Consider the following 18271-nt stretch of genomic DNA (forward strand, 5'->3'; position numbering starts at 1 on the left):
AGAATAAAATTAAAAGAGTTGTGCTTCTGGCAGAATAGTTTATAAAAAGCTCCAAAGTAATTGGTTTCACTAAATTTAGCATTCCTATCGGTATCACCTTGGGGATCAAACGGTGTGGATAATGATGCCACCCACTGGTAGGACAGAAGTTTGTTGGTGGTGGAGCTTTGGTTTTTGTTTTGCTTATTCTATGAAGTGCAAGTCCCATAATTCCTTGTTATCAGACCTGAATAATCCTCATGAGAGAGAATCCAAGGATTTAAAAAGTATAGGCTGCTTCCATCTGCACTTGTAGGCATCGCTCCTCTTTCATCAGTCGGTCCAGGAAACATTTTAAAGGACTTGACTCTTAATCTGTTTGAAGGGATTGGACACAGTCCAGTTGGAGTAACCTTCTGTAAAATGGGCAACTTTTACCAAGCCAGCCAATAGGAAGAGAAATTAGACAATCCTTTTGATTTGGAAGAGCATGCTTCTCCAGTAACTCAAGGTCGCAACTTGAAATTCCATGTGTCTTTTTCTTCCCTTATTCCCAGGAAAGAGCTGGTCCTGTCTCCTTTCTAGTCTCTGAGGCTACAAAACTTCTCAAAACTCTAGATAAAGACCCACTTGATTTGAAATCATGGAAACTAATACTTTTCTTTTCTCAAAAGAAAATTGTCTCATATAGATATTTGTAAGGACTTACCCTAATTCTTCTGCTTCTCTTCTTGCAAATTCCCTCCTATGGCCACACTTGGCAAAACAGCAACATTAAACGTTTGCATGCAGTGATCCACAGAAAGAAACATTTTTAAAGCAAGATAGATTATGACATTCGCAGGGATGACCCGAAGAAAACTTTTGAGGCATCTAAAGTTTGCCTTCTGTCTTCCCCACCTGCACATCACTCTTCACTTTTAGTGTCAGCCCCTGTCCCCTAACTCCCTGCAGATACCCGGAGCACAGAGCACTCATCCACTTGAGTGTCTCCCCCAGGCATGTCCTCCATGGCCATGCCCTGTAAGGACTCTTACCCACATCCCCTCTCCCGTCCCATTTTGGGACCACAGTGGATAATTTAGTATGCTACTTATGAAAAGGTGTTAAAGATTGATAATTATGTCATTGATTAAAAAATAGCTATTAATACCTGGAAGCCGAGGGTGTAGAGGAAGGAGTATTAGGTCTAATTAAAGAAAGCCACAATTGTAGTCTCCTCTTCTTCTTGTAGACTTAGGAAGGGGAGGGGTGACAAGGACAACAGAGAGGTACTGAGAAAAGCCAAGAATTCTAGGCAACTAGAATGCAAGGCAAGTAGAATGCTTGTTAAATGCCCACATCACAGCTGGAGCTTCGTTTTTTGATCATAGGGGAGTCCCTGAAGGTTTGGTTGAGAGAAGTTATGTAATCAGAGTTTTGATCTAGGAAAGATATGCAGGAGTACAGGATCAATTGTACTTGGGAGAATGAAAGCAGGAAGACAATTGTTTCCCCTGCCTTCTCCATCCTTCTCCATAACCAGCCACCGGGTCTTCCAAAGCATTTCATGTGCCTTAATCTTCTGTTTCATTCTCACTGCTACCACCTTCAATACCCCAGTATCTCACATCCATTTAATAGCATCAGCATCCAAACTATTCTCTCCTGCACCTCAAACCTATTTCATCATTTTTGCAGCTACTGAATTGCAGTCCCTAAACAACACTTTAACCAACTTTCATGACTGCTCAGAAGTCTTCAATAGATTCCTCTTGTTGATAAGAAAAATTCCAAATTCAGTACTGGCCAGGCATTTACAGCACTTTCCAAGTTAGACCTCTCTCTTCATTACGTAAGCCTAATACATGTCTACTTGCTCTTCACCAGACTCTCCCTCCACTGTCCTATCCTGAAATCTATGCTTATTCTGTTTTCCATGCCTATCATTGTCTCCCTATTAATTTTAATTGTCTGGAATGAGCTTCAAATGCCACCACTCCATCAACCTCTCCATGATATCCCCAAATGGAAGTGAATTCCCATTCTTGGACCTGCCATCAAAACTAACTAGGACCAGTTTTATGATGTTCTTATCTTGCCTTGCAGTAGAGTAACTTGTATACAGATCTTTCTTCCCTCACTAGATTCTAAGTTCCTGGTGTGTGAAGACAGTATTCGGTCCTCTTTGCAAGCCTCCAACACTCAGTGCACAGCCTTATACATAATAGATGATCAATAAATGAATAATGAATGAGAGATTATTCATTACAGAAGCACTGAGTCTGGAAAAGTGACTAGAGACAATCTAATTCTACCATCTCGTTTCCAGAGGTTAGCAATGGCAGAATCTCCCTTAACAAATCCCTATTGTTTACCAACCTGGATATTACTTGAAAAATACCAATTCACAACTATTATATCAGTCTTTTAAGTTACAAGGCCTTGTTCTGAGTGCTTTATAGCTTTGAGTATAACCTAAAACTTAACTAGCAAGGCTCAGGGATAGCACTGAGGGATGAGCAGGACAGGGGGGACAGAAGACAGGAGAGCTTGCTGCAAAGCAGGCATTCCTCTGAATCTACACTATCAGGGCATGTGGTGGCAGCTGCTGCTATCTCTGCTCTCCCACACAAATTTTTACCTAGTCCATTCTCAGAAATACTTACAGGAACATCAAAAGGACTTGTGAATAAGACTAGGACAGACATATGAAGCATGTAAATATCAGCTCCATCAGAGCAGCTCCAGTTTTACGATTTTTTTTTTTACTATTTACTATTTTTTATTGTGATAACGTATATACAACCCAAAATTTCGTATTTTAACCACTATCATCTGTACAATTCAGTGATGTTTATTACATTCACAACATTTTGTGCTACCATCACCAGCATCCATTACCAAAATTTTTCATTACCCCAAACAGAAACTCTGTACTCATCAAACAGTAATTCCCCATTCCCACCACCCACCCCAGCCCCTGGTAATCTGTGTCATTCTGTCTCTAGGTATTTGCTTATAAGTATTTCATATAAATGAAATCATATACTTGCCCTTTTTTGTCTGGCTTATTTCACTCAACATGATTGCTTCAAGGTGCATCCAGGTGGTAGCATGTATCAGAACATTATTCCTTTTTTATGGCTGAATAATATTGCCATAATATTTTTTTAATCCACTTACCTATGGACGGATGCTTAGGTTGCTTTTTCCCTTTGGCTATGAATGTTGGTATACAAATATCTGTATAAGTTTCTCTTTTTAATTCTTTGGGGTAGATAACTAGGAATAGAATTTCTGGATCATATGGCAATTCTATATTTGACTTTCTAAGGAACTGCCGAACTGTCTTCCACAGAGGCTACACCACCGTGCACCACCTTCCCACCAGCAATGCCTGAGGATTCCAACTTCTCCGCATCCTCGCCAACAGGAGTGGAGCCCGGAGTGCTATTTTCATGTCTTCACCAAGAGCTTCGTGCCATCAAGTTTTGCTCTTCGAAAGGCAAAGCTTTCAAAGCCATTTTAAGACAGAGATCCTCACCTGGAAATAGAGGAAGGAGGAACTAGAAGGTGCCAAGAAGCTGCCCAGCAGCATCTTGGTTTTACAAGAATTTTTCCTAATAATCATGTCATTCTCGCAATTTCTATCTGTCCAAGACTTAAATCATTCAATAATCATTTCAATGCTGAATGCCACTAAACCTTCCACTAAATCTGTTGAAACTCACCCTACACAGCCATAGGTTTTTAGGGATGATAACAGGTACAGGGGAGCTGATTTTATGCTAAGTTCCCTGGAACAGGAGGATGTTCTCCAAACACACATTCAGGTTTGATTCTGCTACCACCACTGAAAATTAAGATGTTTAAAAAATACCCCTTCTCTTTTGAGAAGTGTGATAAGGAGGTTGGTTTTCTTGCTGTTTTTATTTCCCGCCTCTGTAAAGACAAAAGTGTGAAGCATATCAAAGAAACATGAAGGATATCAAAGAAGATTTGACTTATCCAGTGTTTGCTAGTTCAAGGATGGCAACTTCCGCTTAAATACATTTAGAAGAAGTAGTCACACTTCTGATGCAGGAAATAAAAAATCACAGGTGACATCTAGACAGCTGGTTTTAAAAAATGGTTTGGCTTGAAATTTTTCAATTTAGTCTGAAGTTATTATAGAGCAGTGGAGTGAAATCGCACTGAGATAGCTCTGGGCTTAGTCTCGGCTCTGGCCTCTGTTCGCCGGGTGGCCGTCTAGCGGGCATGCAGCCTTGCCAAGCTTCAGTTCCTCATTGGAGAAATGAGAAAATTAAACCTGCCTCCATGACCCTCTGAGATAGTTGATGTATGTTACAGACAAGAGAAGTGACTCTCAAAAAGTTCCAACCAAATTCACAAAACTGGTAAGAGAAAGAGCCCAAATTCCAACCCAGGTCTGCGCATGCCACGGGTGATACCCTATCCACTGCGTCAGTGATTTTTATTCTGCATCCAGCTGTGACCTGCAAGACTGTGGGGCACAAGAGAGAAGAGGCAAATATATATAATTATATATATATATATATACACTATATATTATGTATATATATTAGATTTCCATATGCAATTTTGTTTAAGAAATTATTCCCTAGCTAAAAAATACGTTGAAAAGCCTCTCCTGTATCATGTTGCCTTTCATCATATATTTTTAGTTTCTAGAGCAGTGCTATTCCAATTGCATTTTCAGTGATGATGAATAGGTCCCATCTCTGCATTCTCCAATTCACTAAACACTAGCCACATGTGGCTAGTGAGCACTTGCAATGTTGCTAGTGATATGAGCAACTGAATTTTTAATTTTATTAAATTTTAATTAATTTAAATTTAGATAGCCACATGTGGCTTCTGGCAACCATATCATACAGTGCAGTCATCTACACGAATAAATGAGGTTAACCCAAGAGAGATTAAACTAGACTTAACCAAAATTGAGCCATGATAATGAGAGAATTTTCATTTTAAAGTTAAACACCGTTTGGCGAGATTAATGAGACACTGATGTTCTTTCAGTTCAGCACATGAAATAAGCTGACAGAGTAGTTTCTGTTCCTTTTTTTCCCCCCCACAGGGCAGATTAAATGGTTGTCCTCATCTCCATCTTTCATCAGGTGAAAGAGTATTAGACTTGAGGCTGTGTGCTCTGCACAGCAGTTTGCCTACACTAAAATAGGAGCCTTGATTCTTCCTCAGTTATTTTATACTGGTATCTATAAACAGATCACTTTCTAATGTAGCACTATTTGTTCTGGCAGAGGATAATTGAAAAACTGATTTCAATTTGCTTACTCTCACTTTTTTTTTTTTAAGCAGACCCACTATTTTCTCCTCTCCCACCTCCCCTGGTGAGAGCCCAGGCACCCAGGGTTTTATTCTCTCTTGGCACAAAGGGAAAAGAGCCTGAGGCAACGGGGCTAGCCAGGGAGGGGGAAATCTCCACTTAGAGTCACAGCTCACAGAAGTGAGTGTGTTCAAGTCGAATATCTCCTTGAATGGATTATTGTCACAGCTGTGTTCTTTCTCGATGGCTGAATAAACTAACAAAATCAGATTTCATTTTTTACTTGATTCCAGAGAAACCAGTACATCCTTGGCTCATTTCTTTCCCTATGGGCGCACAATTCCCTGCCCACTCCAGATCTCAATGAATCAGGCCACCCGACAGCAGAGGCAGGAAAATCATTTCTCAAATTGTCGTCTGATGAATGTCGGAACAATGCATCGTTTAAACAAAATCTGAGTCTCACAGTTTCAAAATGCCAGTAATTTTTCCCCAAGCAGTTCCACACTGGGTGTGCATTAATTCATACAGATACACCAGGATTTGACATTAAAATAAAAATAATCTAAATCAGATTATTTTCCTCTATTGGAATAGAAAGGGGTCCATGGACCAACCTGGAGGCTATGATACAGCAGCCAGACCTAGTAAGTCTTGTTAAGGTAGAATTCCTTATGGATACTGCCTACCTAGTTTTACCCCCCAGAATCTTGAATGTAATCATTAAGCAGGGTCCACCAAGCTCAGGGTACCTATATCCATTTTCTCATGCAACCAATATTTATGGTTAATATGTGGTTACTCCTATATGACTGGCATTTTGACAGGTCCTTGGGATACAGCAGTGAACAAGAGAAGAACTCCTTTCATGGAGCTGAGATTTTAATAAACAGTGAAATAAATATGCTCAGTAGAGATGTTAACTTTAAGAGCTACGAAGGAGTATGGGAGTATAGGAGTAGTTGAGATGGGAAAGTCCATGTTGTATATATATTTCCACAATCAAAAATTGAAAAAAGAGCAGCTAAAGAGACAATGACGATTGAATGCAGTACAGATCTTGGACTGGCTCATAATGGAAGAGAAAAGGCTCAAAAGGATATTATTGGGACATATGAAAAAAATGGAATGTAGACAGTAAGCTTTATATCAGTGGTAAATTTCTTGAACTTGATAGCTGCACTTGAGGTGTTCATAAGAGAATATCTTGTCCTTAGGAAATGCACATGGGAGTATTAAGTGTTCAAGGAACATGATGTATACAGTCTACTTTCAAAGGTTTAGAAAAGGTGATTGATAGATAGATAAATAAATAAATAGATGATAGATAGATAGATAGACAGTATGTGGCAGATGTGGCAACATGTTAAAATTAGTGGATTTGGGTACCTGGGGAGGAACATGGGTTCTCTCTAAGGATTTTGTATTATTTTTGCAACTGTCTTGTAAGTTTGAAATTACTCCAAAGTAAAAAGTTCAAAAACAAAAACAAAAAAGAGCTGTGAATGAAACACACAGGGTGATGTTGGAAGGTGTGATGGTTAGGTTCATGTGTCAGCTTGGCCAGGTGATAGTACCCAGGTGTCTGGTCAAGCAAGCACTGGCCTAACCATTACTGCAAGGACATGTGTGGCTGGTTAATAAACCAGAAGGCTGATTTATTAAATCATCAGTCAGTTGGCTGCAGCTGTGACTGATTACATCAATGAAGGGCATGTCTTCCACAATGAGAGAATTCAATCAGCTGGATTTAATCCAATCAGTTGAAGACTTTTAAGCAAGATAGATAGAGGACCTTTTTCTTCTTCTTCCTAACCAGCGAAGTGTTTCCTGAGGAGTTCATCAAAGTTGCCAGTTCGGTTCCTAGGAGTTCATTGAACACGTTCATCGAAGTTGCCAGTTTGCTGCCTGAGGAGTTCATCAAGCATCTTCACTAGAGTTGCCAGTTTGTTGCCCGCCCTATGGAATTTGGACTCGTCATACCCACAGTTGTGTGAGACACTTTTATAGAATCTTATATTTATAGATATCTCTTGTTGATTCTGTTTCCCTAGAGAACCGTAACTAATACAGAGAGGGAACACTACTTTCAGCTGAGTGGTCGGGGTAGGCCTTTCTGAGCAGGCGACAAAACCAAGAGCTGAAGTGTGAGCAGAACTATGAAGTTTGCCGGCTGATCAGTGTCCAAATGGAGCATCGGAAAACAGAAGTCTGAGTCAGAGAAGAGACTGCCATGATTGAGGAGATGCAACCAATTTGGCTGAGCAAGAGAAGGGGGTGAAAAAACAAAAACAAAAACAAAAAATGGCAGGAGATGAGTTGGGAAGGCAGGAGGGAAGAGATTCTCCAGGACTCTGAGAGCCACAGGAAAGAGTGAGATTCTATCCTTAGTGCCCTGAAGGAGGCTGTACAATCTTTATAAACAGAGGGGCAATAAGAACTGCAGGGCTTCATGCAAACAATGAGATGATGTTTTGAGAATGGCAGAGCCAGAACCGTGTAGAAGATCAGGTTCTTGACCTGAAACAGGAGAAAACCCTTAGGTTACATGGCTAAGGACCAGCTCTGTGCCTGCTTGCACTCTGCTCCCTGGATCCCACCCTGCAGGCTCCCCACATTAGCCACAAAGGAATCACCGCTTCTTCCACCAGAGCCTCGCCCTTTGCACCTGCTCATTGCACACACCTCACGTTCTCAGGCTTCATGAAGTCACATGCTTTCCCTCCACCTGGAACAGGCTTCTCCATCTTCCCACGTGCTCCTCACTTCCTTGCTTTCCTCAGGTCAAATTTCACATTATTACAGGAGATCTCTCTGACCTCCCTCAATCTAAAATAGCTCCCCTTGTCTTGCAAGTCACCTTACTCTCCTTCATAGTTCTTCATTTTTCTTCATAACGCTAACCACTTATAATGGCATTATATATTTATCTGTTTACCTTTTAATGCAAATAGAAAATAAGCTCCTTGGGAGTGGGAACTTGGCTTGCATTCCTCATCCCCCATGTCTATTATAGCACCTCCTGGTGCATCATCAAGTACTTACCCAATGAATTGAAGAAGTGATTCATTGTCCCAGGATCTGCTCAGGATCTTCTCACCAATCAGTATCTTCTGAAGTGGGGGTGGAGGTGAAATCCATTCCGGAGGCCTCCTACTTTGACACTAAACTCAAAACAGACTCCCCCCAGTGCAACCCCTCAGATAAAAGAATACAAAGAAGAATAATTTTTCCTTTTCTCCTAGATCACTGTTTCACTCTTTCTGCTCACCCCTCAAACCTTTAAGCCCTTTGCCTGCCTCTCATTCCCCGCTGAACTGGCTTCTTATTTCACTCAGGGCAAAAAAAAAAAAAAAAAAAGCAGTGAGCATGGAATTTCCACAACCCATCACCAACCACCACCACCACTACCACCAAACCAACAACTGCCAGCGTGTGGTGGGCTCATTGGCTCTGCCTTCCCTCCTGTTATGCAATGAATAAATGATTTGTGCTCCTTTCCAACATTAACCTCTCATTTACCCGCTCAAGGACATTGCTGCTGCAATCGTCTCTTCTCTCATATGCGTCATCAAGTTCAGGGTCTCTACCAGATCATCACACAAGCAAATGCAGGAGCTCCCACTCACATCCCTTCCTGCCGTTGCCTGAGTTTTTACCTCCCTTTACAGAACAATACTAGAAATAATTGTCTAAATCCCTATCTCTACCTTCCTTCCATTTATCCTCTTCTGAATGCACTCCTCTTAGGCTTTTAACTAATCCACCAATGGCGGAGTCCCCAGTGACCAGCTCATTGTCAAATCCAAAGGTAAATTTTTAGTCCTCATCTTCCTTAACCCATCAGCAGCCTTGACACAAATAGGCACTAGCTCCCTTCCTGAAACACCTTCTTCACTTACCACTTTCTCTTGGGTCTCCTTCCATCTCACTGATTCCTGTTCCTGGTCTCTTGTGCTATTGTTAAGTCCTCCTTCAAGTGCCCCCAGGGTTCTCCGTTCTCACTCAGGGCATCTCTTCCAATCTAATGGCTCTAACATGCCTCCTAGACCCTAGGAATTCCCTTACATATATACACATTCTCTATGAATATCAGACTCATACATTCATGGGCCTGTAATTACAACTCCGTGTGCATATCCAATAGCATTTCACACTCAACAACTACAAAATTGAACTCCTGATTTTACCTCCAGAACTGCTCCTCTCATAGTCTTTATTGCAGTAAATGGCAAATTTATTACTCCAGTTGCTCAGGTCAAAAAAAAAAATCTCAAAGCCATCCTTGACTCTTCTTTTTCTCTCATACCTCAATTCAATCCATCCACAAAACCTTTTGCCCCAACTGTCAAGGTATATCCAGTATATGACCATTTCTTCCTACCTCCATGCTAAACACCCTGGTCTGAGCCACTGTCAGCTCTCACCTTGTTATTACAATAGCCTCTGACTCATCTCCCTACTTCAATCCTTGATTCTTCTCAACGCATCAGCCAGAGAGATCCACTTCAAGCCCAAGTCAGATTATCTCACTCCCTTGCTCAAAATGACCCTGTGTTGTAAGGCATGCAATTTGTTGAATGAAACTTGAGGACACTATTTTGAGTGAAACAAGTCAGAAAGGAAAAGACAGACATGATAACTCCTCACTAATATGGACCAAATATAATATGCGAACTCTGAGAATTGAATTTGAGAGCATAGGTTGTCAGGGGAAGGCTTATTGTAAAGGTTCCTAGACTGTAAGCTCTTACAGCAGTCACATCTATTCATGAGTTGTTAACAGTTATTTCTAAATTCAGAGATGCTGGGCTCTTTGTGTATAACCTGGTCATTCCCTGGAACTTTGAGTATCTGTGTGACACCTGAGACTCAGAGCCAGGGTTCTGCAGCTATGAAAGTTAGCATTACCCCATACAGCAACTGTTAAAAAAGCTGAAAAGGATATCAGACTACAATTAGAGATATGAATGAAGCTGATATGGTTAGGACTAAGGCAAATGAGACTAAAAGGTGAAGGATGCTATTGACTGTGTTTAAAATGTCAGTTCTGTGTAAGACCAAAGGAAGAGATGTTTATTTGGTACAAAATCCACATTTTCTGTAGCACACTGTGTAATTTAACTCGTATGGTTAGTTTATTCAAACACCATAATTACATGGAAACTTGAATAGGGAGTGGGATCTGTTTGGTTTGTACAGGTTAATGTGAAGCCCTGATATATCCCAGAGTAATTTGGGCAGAGAATAAAAAAGTATTTGCAAAGCCCCCCTGAAGGACTGGGGGGAAATGTAGAAATATTAAACTTCCCCACCTGGGGAATTACTGATATTCTCACAAGCACGAGAACTACTAATTTAATAGATCAAGCCCTATATCTTGGGGCTTGCCCTTATGAAACTTGTTACTGCAAAGGAGAGGCTAAGCCTACTTACAATATGCCTAAGAGTCACCCCCAGAGAACCTCTTTTGTTGCTCACATGTGTCCTCTCTCTCTAAGCCAACTCTGCAGTTAAACTCACTGCCCTCCCTGCTACATGGGACATGACTCCCAGGGGTGTGGGATGTTTTGGGTGTTCTTTTTAATTTTTATTTTTATTCTTATTTTTATTTATTTATTTTTTGGAGTAATGAAAATGTTCAAAAATTGATTGTGGTGATGAATGCACAACTATATGATGTTACCTTGAACCATTGATTGTATATGTTGGATAATTATATGGTACATGAATATATCTCAATTAAATTGCATTGAAGAATGACTGTGTGGCTTCTCATCTCACTCATAGCAATAGCATAGTCCTTAGGATGTTCCAAGGCCTTCCTAACACTTGGGCTCCACCTTTCACCTACCTGTCCCTCAGTCACTCTGCTCCAGCTGCACTAGCTTCTTGTTGTTCCTCAAACATGCCTGATTTGGTCTCACTTCAGAGCTTTTGCTCTTGATTTTCTTCCACCCAGAACATGCTTCTTTAGATTTGCACATGCTCCTCACTTCCTTGCTTTCTTCTGGTCTATGCTCAAATTTCACATTATCAGAGGGGATTTCTCTGCCCACTCCCTAATCCAAAATAGCTTGACCTTGTCTCACTCTCTTAATCTTCCTTACTCTTCTTTTTGCTTCTTTATTTTCCTTCATGGCTCTAACCACTGCATGACATGTATTTACCTGTTTGTTTATTTTCTGTCTCCTGCAATCAGAATATAAGCTCCTTGGGGGCAGAGCCTTTGCCTGTGTTCTTTGTCCTTGCATGTCTGTGTGCACCTGGCACACAGTAAGTGACCAATAAAAATGGGCTGAATGAAGGACTGCTATAAAGTTATAAGCAAAGGACTCAGGAAAGAGCTACTAATCCTAAATTTAAGGCATAATGTAGGGAGCAGTCAGGAAACACTTCATGAAAAGTTTTTTTAAATTTTATCTTGATGTTTTAACAAGCATTTGACAGGAAAATAAGAGGGAAAATATTCCCAGCAGAAGGAACAGCATGAACAAATTGTAAAAAGATGTGAAAACTGTGCTACATTCAAGGAACCATGTTACTGAGGTATAGGATATATGACAGAACATACTAGGAGATATTCTGGGAGAGTAGTTAAGGCCAGATCATGGAATGCTTAGTCAAGAAATTTCAACTTTATTTTATAGGTAAAACAAAGCCCAAAAGATTTTTATGCGATTTTATCGAGATATATTAACATGCTACACAATCATCCAAAGTGTACTATCAACAGTTCATGATGTCATCATTTTTGTGCATTCATCACCACAATTTTTGAACACTTTCATTACTCCAAAAATAAAAAAATAAAAATAAGAATCAAAATAGAAATAAAAGTAAAAAAAAACACCCAAAACATCCCATACCCCCCCATACCCCCATTATTCAATTACTTTTTGTCCCAATTTTTCTACTCATCTGTACATACACTGAATAAAGGGAGCATGAGCCACAAGGTTTTCACAATCACGCAGTCACACTGCATAAACTATATAGTTATACAGTCATCTTCAAAAATCAAGGCTCCTGGGTTGCAGTTCAACAGTTTCAGGTATTTCCTTCTAGCTATTCTAATACACTAAAAACTAAAAGAAGATATCCATATAACACATACAAATAACCTCCAGAATGACCTCTCGACTCCATTTGAAATCTCTCAGCCATTGAAACTTTATTTTGTTTCATTTCTCTTCCCCCTTTTGGTCAAGAAGGCTTTCTCAATCCCATAATGCTGGGTCCAGGCTCATCCCTGGAAGTCATGTTCCATGTTGCCAGGGAGATTTACACCCCTGGGAGTCATGTCGCTTGTAGGGGGGAGGACAATGAGTTTATCTGCTGAGTGGGCTTAAAGAGAAAGAGACCACATCTGAGCAACAAAAGAGGTTCTCTGGGGGTGACTCTTAGGTATATTATAAGTAGGCTTAGCCTCTCCTTTGCAGTAACAAGCTTCATAAGGCAAGCCCCAAGATACAGGGGTTGGTCTTCTAAATTGGTAGTCCCCAATGCTTATGAGAATATCAGTAATTCCCCAGGTGGGAAAGTTTAATATTTCCACATCTTCTCCCAGTCCCTCAGGGGGGCTTGGCAAATACTTTTTTATTCTCTGCCCAGGTTAGTCTGGATGTATCAAGGCATCACATTAACCTGTAAAAACCAAACAAATCTCATTTCCTATTCACGGTTCCATGTAATCATGGCATTTGAATAAACTGATCATATAGGTTAAATTATATAGTGTGTGACAGAAAATATAGATTTTGCACCAAGTAGACATGTCTTCCTTTGGTCTCACACAGAATTGACATTTTAAACCCAGTCAATATCATCCTTTACCCTTTAGTCTGATTTACTTTAGTCCTAACCCTGAAGATTTTTAAGTATAGGAATATCACCACATAGTGCAATGTTGGGTATGTAGTAGATGATTAATAAATGTGTTTGGAGAGACAAAACCAGGAGCAGTCTGAGTAATAAATTGGGCATGGAGTGAGGGGAGAATATGGAAATATGGGAAACTATGTCAGCAGTTCAAGAAGGAAAAAGCCTGCACCAAACTGTGACACTGATATGGACCAGTAGAGGGCAGCAGTAGGAGAGTCTGTGGAAACAGAATTGGCTGATGGTAAGTTAAGGGTGAAGTAGGAAAATAAAGACACAAACAGCTCCTAAGTGCCAAACTTCTTCCCTGGCACCTGCAATCTTTTACAGCAACTGGAGAAAGTACATGCCAAACTCCTGGCACCAGTTTATCATTGCTCAGAAGCTGGGAGCCAGATTAGGAAAGGACTAGATACAGGCAAGGACAGGATCCTGGTATGTAGGTGGATGGCTGTTCATTTCCTTTGAGCAGTGATCCTAAGTGGAAGTGAGATAGTTGTTTTCCCACCATTCTTGCCTTACTTTTATGTGGGATTTCACTGGAGAGGACTAAGCTGAGGGTAGTGGAAGTGAGATGCAAAAGGGTGAAGGTGAGAGAAAATTTCACTATTACTAAATTTTGCCTACAATTATCTTTGCTTCCTAGAAAGAAAAGAAAGTTCTTTCTGTCTCCCTCCTGCACCATATGGTTTGATTCTCCCACAAACCCCTAATTTGAGTTTGTCCTACTAGCTTTATATTAAGTGATATCATAGTTTAAATAGATTTGAAGGCAGAGGCCCGCTTGGAAAATTCAACATCATTCATAAAACTGTTAATATGGAGAAGAATGTGCTCTGTTTCAAACTACAAATTTATAAGTAAACTTTTGGCACTTAGTCCATAATTAGCATAGAGAATAGGATTTCTTGTTCTGTTCTTTGTGATTCATATTACCACTTCTCTGTCAATTATTCATGATTGCACAGCATTATAAGAGGGCACAAAGTTAGCAATAACAATTATATTAATGACAGAGTGAGTTATTAAAACTTAGTTTAATAGCCACTGTATTTGTGATGATAATTACAGTTATGACTAACTATGATTATAGCAGCTATTGTAATCATAATAAACTCAAGGATGGTTTAATGCTAATTGCTCTGTCATAAAGAAATTAGAATATAGAACTATAAGTAGATAAAGCTATGATTGTAAAGCAAAATAAAATATGTGGATATTAGTTAGTGGATATTAGTCTTCTCCATGAAACCAGAGCAAAGAAAATTTATTAAGCCCAGATTTGGTTCAAATCTGTTTCAGGCCTCCTGAGATATAAATGGGTCTTGTTAAAACAGAATGCCTTAAATTGAAACCCTGAGCAATTTAAAATTTAGGGACTGTGCTGATAAGATATTAGGACTTTCTTTAATTCTAAATGGGCTAGATATAGAAAGTAATAGCATGGTCTACAGTCCATGAAGCACACTAATGAAAGAAACTGCCTATCCGTCAGGATCATATGAAAACACCTAGAAATAGAACTTTCTGGGGCATGTCTATTGAAAGACTCATGGCATACTCTACTGTTTCTATGTCCCTTCATATAGCAGAAGGTCACTCTGGGGAACTTTTCAGTGTAATGACAACAAACAATGAGTGCATGAAAATTATGGAGCGGATGGGTGAGATTCTGCAATTTATAATTTGTATAAAAATGAGTATGCTTGTCTACTGAGTATTTATCCTTAACTCTCTTCTCCTTAACTTTCCCTTCTGTCCCTTCGTAAAATGCTGTGTATAGCAAAGCCAGTAATTTGTAGTGTGTTAGTTAAACTTTAGGTCATCAAGGTAGGAGAATGTCAGCCAACGTGGTCTTTTTTGGATGGAAGAAAATTTCAAGTATCACATTTTCAAAATAAACACAAAGTGCGATTCATTTTCACACAGGTTTGCCACAGATGGAAACTTGATTTAATGATGGCTGGTTTTGGACCCCAGCCAAGGGATTGTAAATACTGAGCAGACATCATTATATGTGCTGGCTTCACTACTAAAGCAGCCACTTAGAGTCTCCAAGAACAATCTCATAGCTGGTTTCTGATGAAATATTTGACAATAATGATGATGTAAAGTAACTCCATTTAAACCAACATACATTGTTATGGAACTATAATAAAAATTTTGCAAGGAATTTAAGAAGAAGGATTTGTTGCTGATTTTCAATGGTAGGAAGTTTAAGTTTCAGTTGTATCATGGGTGGTGAACTTAAGAAACCTTTAATTGATTCTCAATCTGTGGTGAACTATGCAGCCAAGAATTTCCCCAGCTTTTTTGAATAGCCACACACAAAAGGCCCTCTCACCAACAGAGGATGCTGTCCTTCCATGCATAGCCTGGCCAAACCCCCTAATCCCAATCCCATCCATAAAAGCCGGCCACACCGGCAAAGGCTTTCTATCAGGCCATTTTGTGTGGTCTTGCACTTCAAAGAGAAGGAATCTTCCATTCAGGTAGCCAATTTAAATATTTTAATGGTGATCCTAAATCTATCATTTTTAAGGAAGAGAAAATATTAGAGGGGAATGGGGATGAGCTAAATACTGCTTCTTAAAATTTAAATATCAGGCACTGTTTTCTCTTCTGTTATTTTCTAGCTCCCATTCAGTGAATCTGAGAACAATGTGTTTCAATGAAGGGAGAACGCTCCTTGAATTGATCAGAATTTTTCCTCATGTGAATAATGAGGCCAAAGTAAAAGCTGTGGTCTTTAGAACAAATGGAAACAAGGAAGTCAACCAAATTAATTTTTATAAAAAGAAAGAGGGAAAGCTAAAAGGGGGAAATTTATCTCCAAGGGCAAATGAAAAAAGAAGACGGGATTTGCCAGGAAGAAAGCAGAGATAAAAGATAAAGCCCCAGAAAATGAGTACAATAAGAAGGAAAATAAGAAAAGGATGCATTCGCCTGAAAAGAAGAACTTGTAAAAATACAAGCAGGATAAAATTACACAAGGACCCTTTCCCTCCCAGTCTTTCATTCATTTGACAAACGTTTCTTGAGTGCCCCACTTTCGTGGAGGATATTAGCGGTGATGAATGAGACTGGTCCTGGTTGCAGTGATCTCAGAAGTTGAAAGCAGAAATAAACCATTTGGAAATTATAATGTAAAGAAGAAAGTAAAAAGAAAAATGTCATGGGAGAAATAGAGATGAAGTTTTGTATGTGACAGTAAAAAAGGGGGGAATCACCTCTGTCTTGATGGATGAGACAAGGCACACTTCATGAAAAGAACAGGTTTTCAATTGAAACTGTAAAGGATGAATAGGGTTTCAATAAGAGGATTTGGACATTCTTTGTAAAGAGAAGAAATGATATGATTAAAGGATGAGAGATGGGAAAGTAATTTGTTTTTTAACTGTGAACAGAGAAGTCGTGGGATGCAAGACTGGTGAGGGGCTCTTAGAATCCAAAACATGAAGGCCTTGGAAAGAGAAGTAAGGGCTTTATTCTTTAGGCAAAGTATTATTAATCTTGGTTTGTAGATAATTTTCAAGTGGCCCATGAGATCCCTCTATACCTCTTTTTGTGATTGTGAATTTTTTCTGGGAAGAGCCTTCAGCTTTCATCAGATTCTCAAATGAGTCCATGACTCAAAACAATTTTGAACATATAGAAGACACTTCTTATAGGATATCTGCCCAACTCACAAGGACTCCTTTTTTGGTATAATGACCTTGATACACAAGCAAGAGCTCTCTAGTGGCCGGAATTGTACAATTTAACCTTACCTCAGTAGTCATAGTTGAATGAAGCTGGAGAAGACAACGGACTCAAACTGGCCCAATCAGATTCTCATTCATAAGGATGTGTAGATTTGAACTAAGAAGCACAGAGGCTGGGGGTTAATATGAGTTAATTTTTTTTAACAGCAGAATGCTATAGGTTCATGAATTCCAGATACTGAGATATCTGTCACTACTTTGATTCCTGCCCTACATGATGCTGGATTGCCAAATCTTTCTTGAATTATGTGAAATATCCCAGTATCCTTGCTATAACCTTTCTTAGGTTTTATTTTTTTTGGGGGGGGGGAGGTGGCAGAGTTGATTTCTTTTACTTACAACCAAAACTAACTCTGTCAAACATTGCAATGAGACAGTTAGAAAGTATTGAAATATTTGCACAGGGGCAGGACATTATCTAAAAATTATTTCGGAAACATCAGAGTTATCTTCAAATTTTTTCTCTATCCCCAGTCCTCAACATCAAATCAACACTAACTTTTATCTGTTTTTACCTGCACAATATGTGTAATATCCATTACCACTGCAGCTATCCTGGGTCGAGCCCTGATCGTTTCTCTGCTGAACCACTGCAAGGAGCTTTTAGGTGGTCCTCAATCCATTCTCCAGGCTGCTGGCAAATATCTTTCTCCTTCCCTATAGCATCATGTGCCTCAGCTCAAAAATCTTAGCCCAATCTTTTCTAATGAAAAAGTCTAAACTCTACAGATCAGCATTCAAAGCTTTTCAGAGTCTGAACACACAATCTACCTTTACACATTCTCTCCCATCATTCTCTCCCATGGACAATACTCTCCAAGTCACTGACCTCCGTTTCTAAGCAGACCGTGCACTTTCATAACTCCATGTTGCTCCTTATGTTTGCCATGACATTTCTCTTCTTCTCACCCTGGTGCAACGTGAGCATCATTAGTGTTGACATTCCCTGGTCCCTTCAGGCAAAATCATTCACTTCATCCTCTGCAGTCTCCTAGCAGTAGATTTTATTACAGTCTGAGACATTATAGCTATTTGCTCACTTCCACCTTCCTCCCCTCTCCTATGAGCCGCTCAAGGACATGTCTTAGTTACCTTTATAAATAGGACCTAAAGCAATGCCTTACAGAAGTGGATACATGACACTATTTAAGCATTAATGTTTAGTATGCAGAAGGAATTGAGGAATGTAGGAATTGGTGAAGGTGGTAAAGAAGACATGTGTGAGGAAGTACTGAGAGGACCTGATTATTAGCATAGCTAATCTCAAAACATTTCAAATAGGAGAGATTGGTCAACAGCATCCAATTCTGGAGAGATGTCAAGGAGGGGATTAAGGGTGGAGAAAAACTCACTG

The sequence above is a fragment of the Choloepus didactylus genome, chromosome 5, assembly GCF_015220235.1.
Source record: "Choloepus didactylus isolate mChoDid1 chromosome 5, mChoDid1.pri, whole genome shotgun sequence".
NCBI lineage: Eukaryota > Metazoa > Chordata > Mammalia > Pilosa > Megalonychidae > Choloepus > Choloepus didactylus.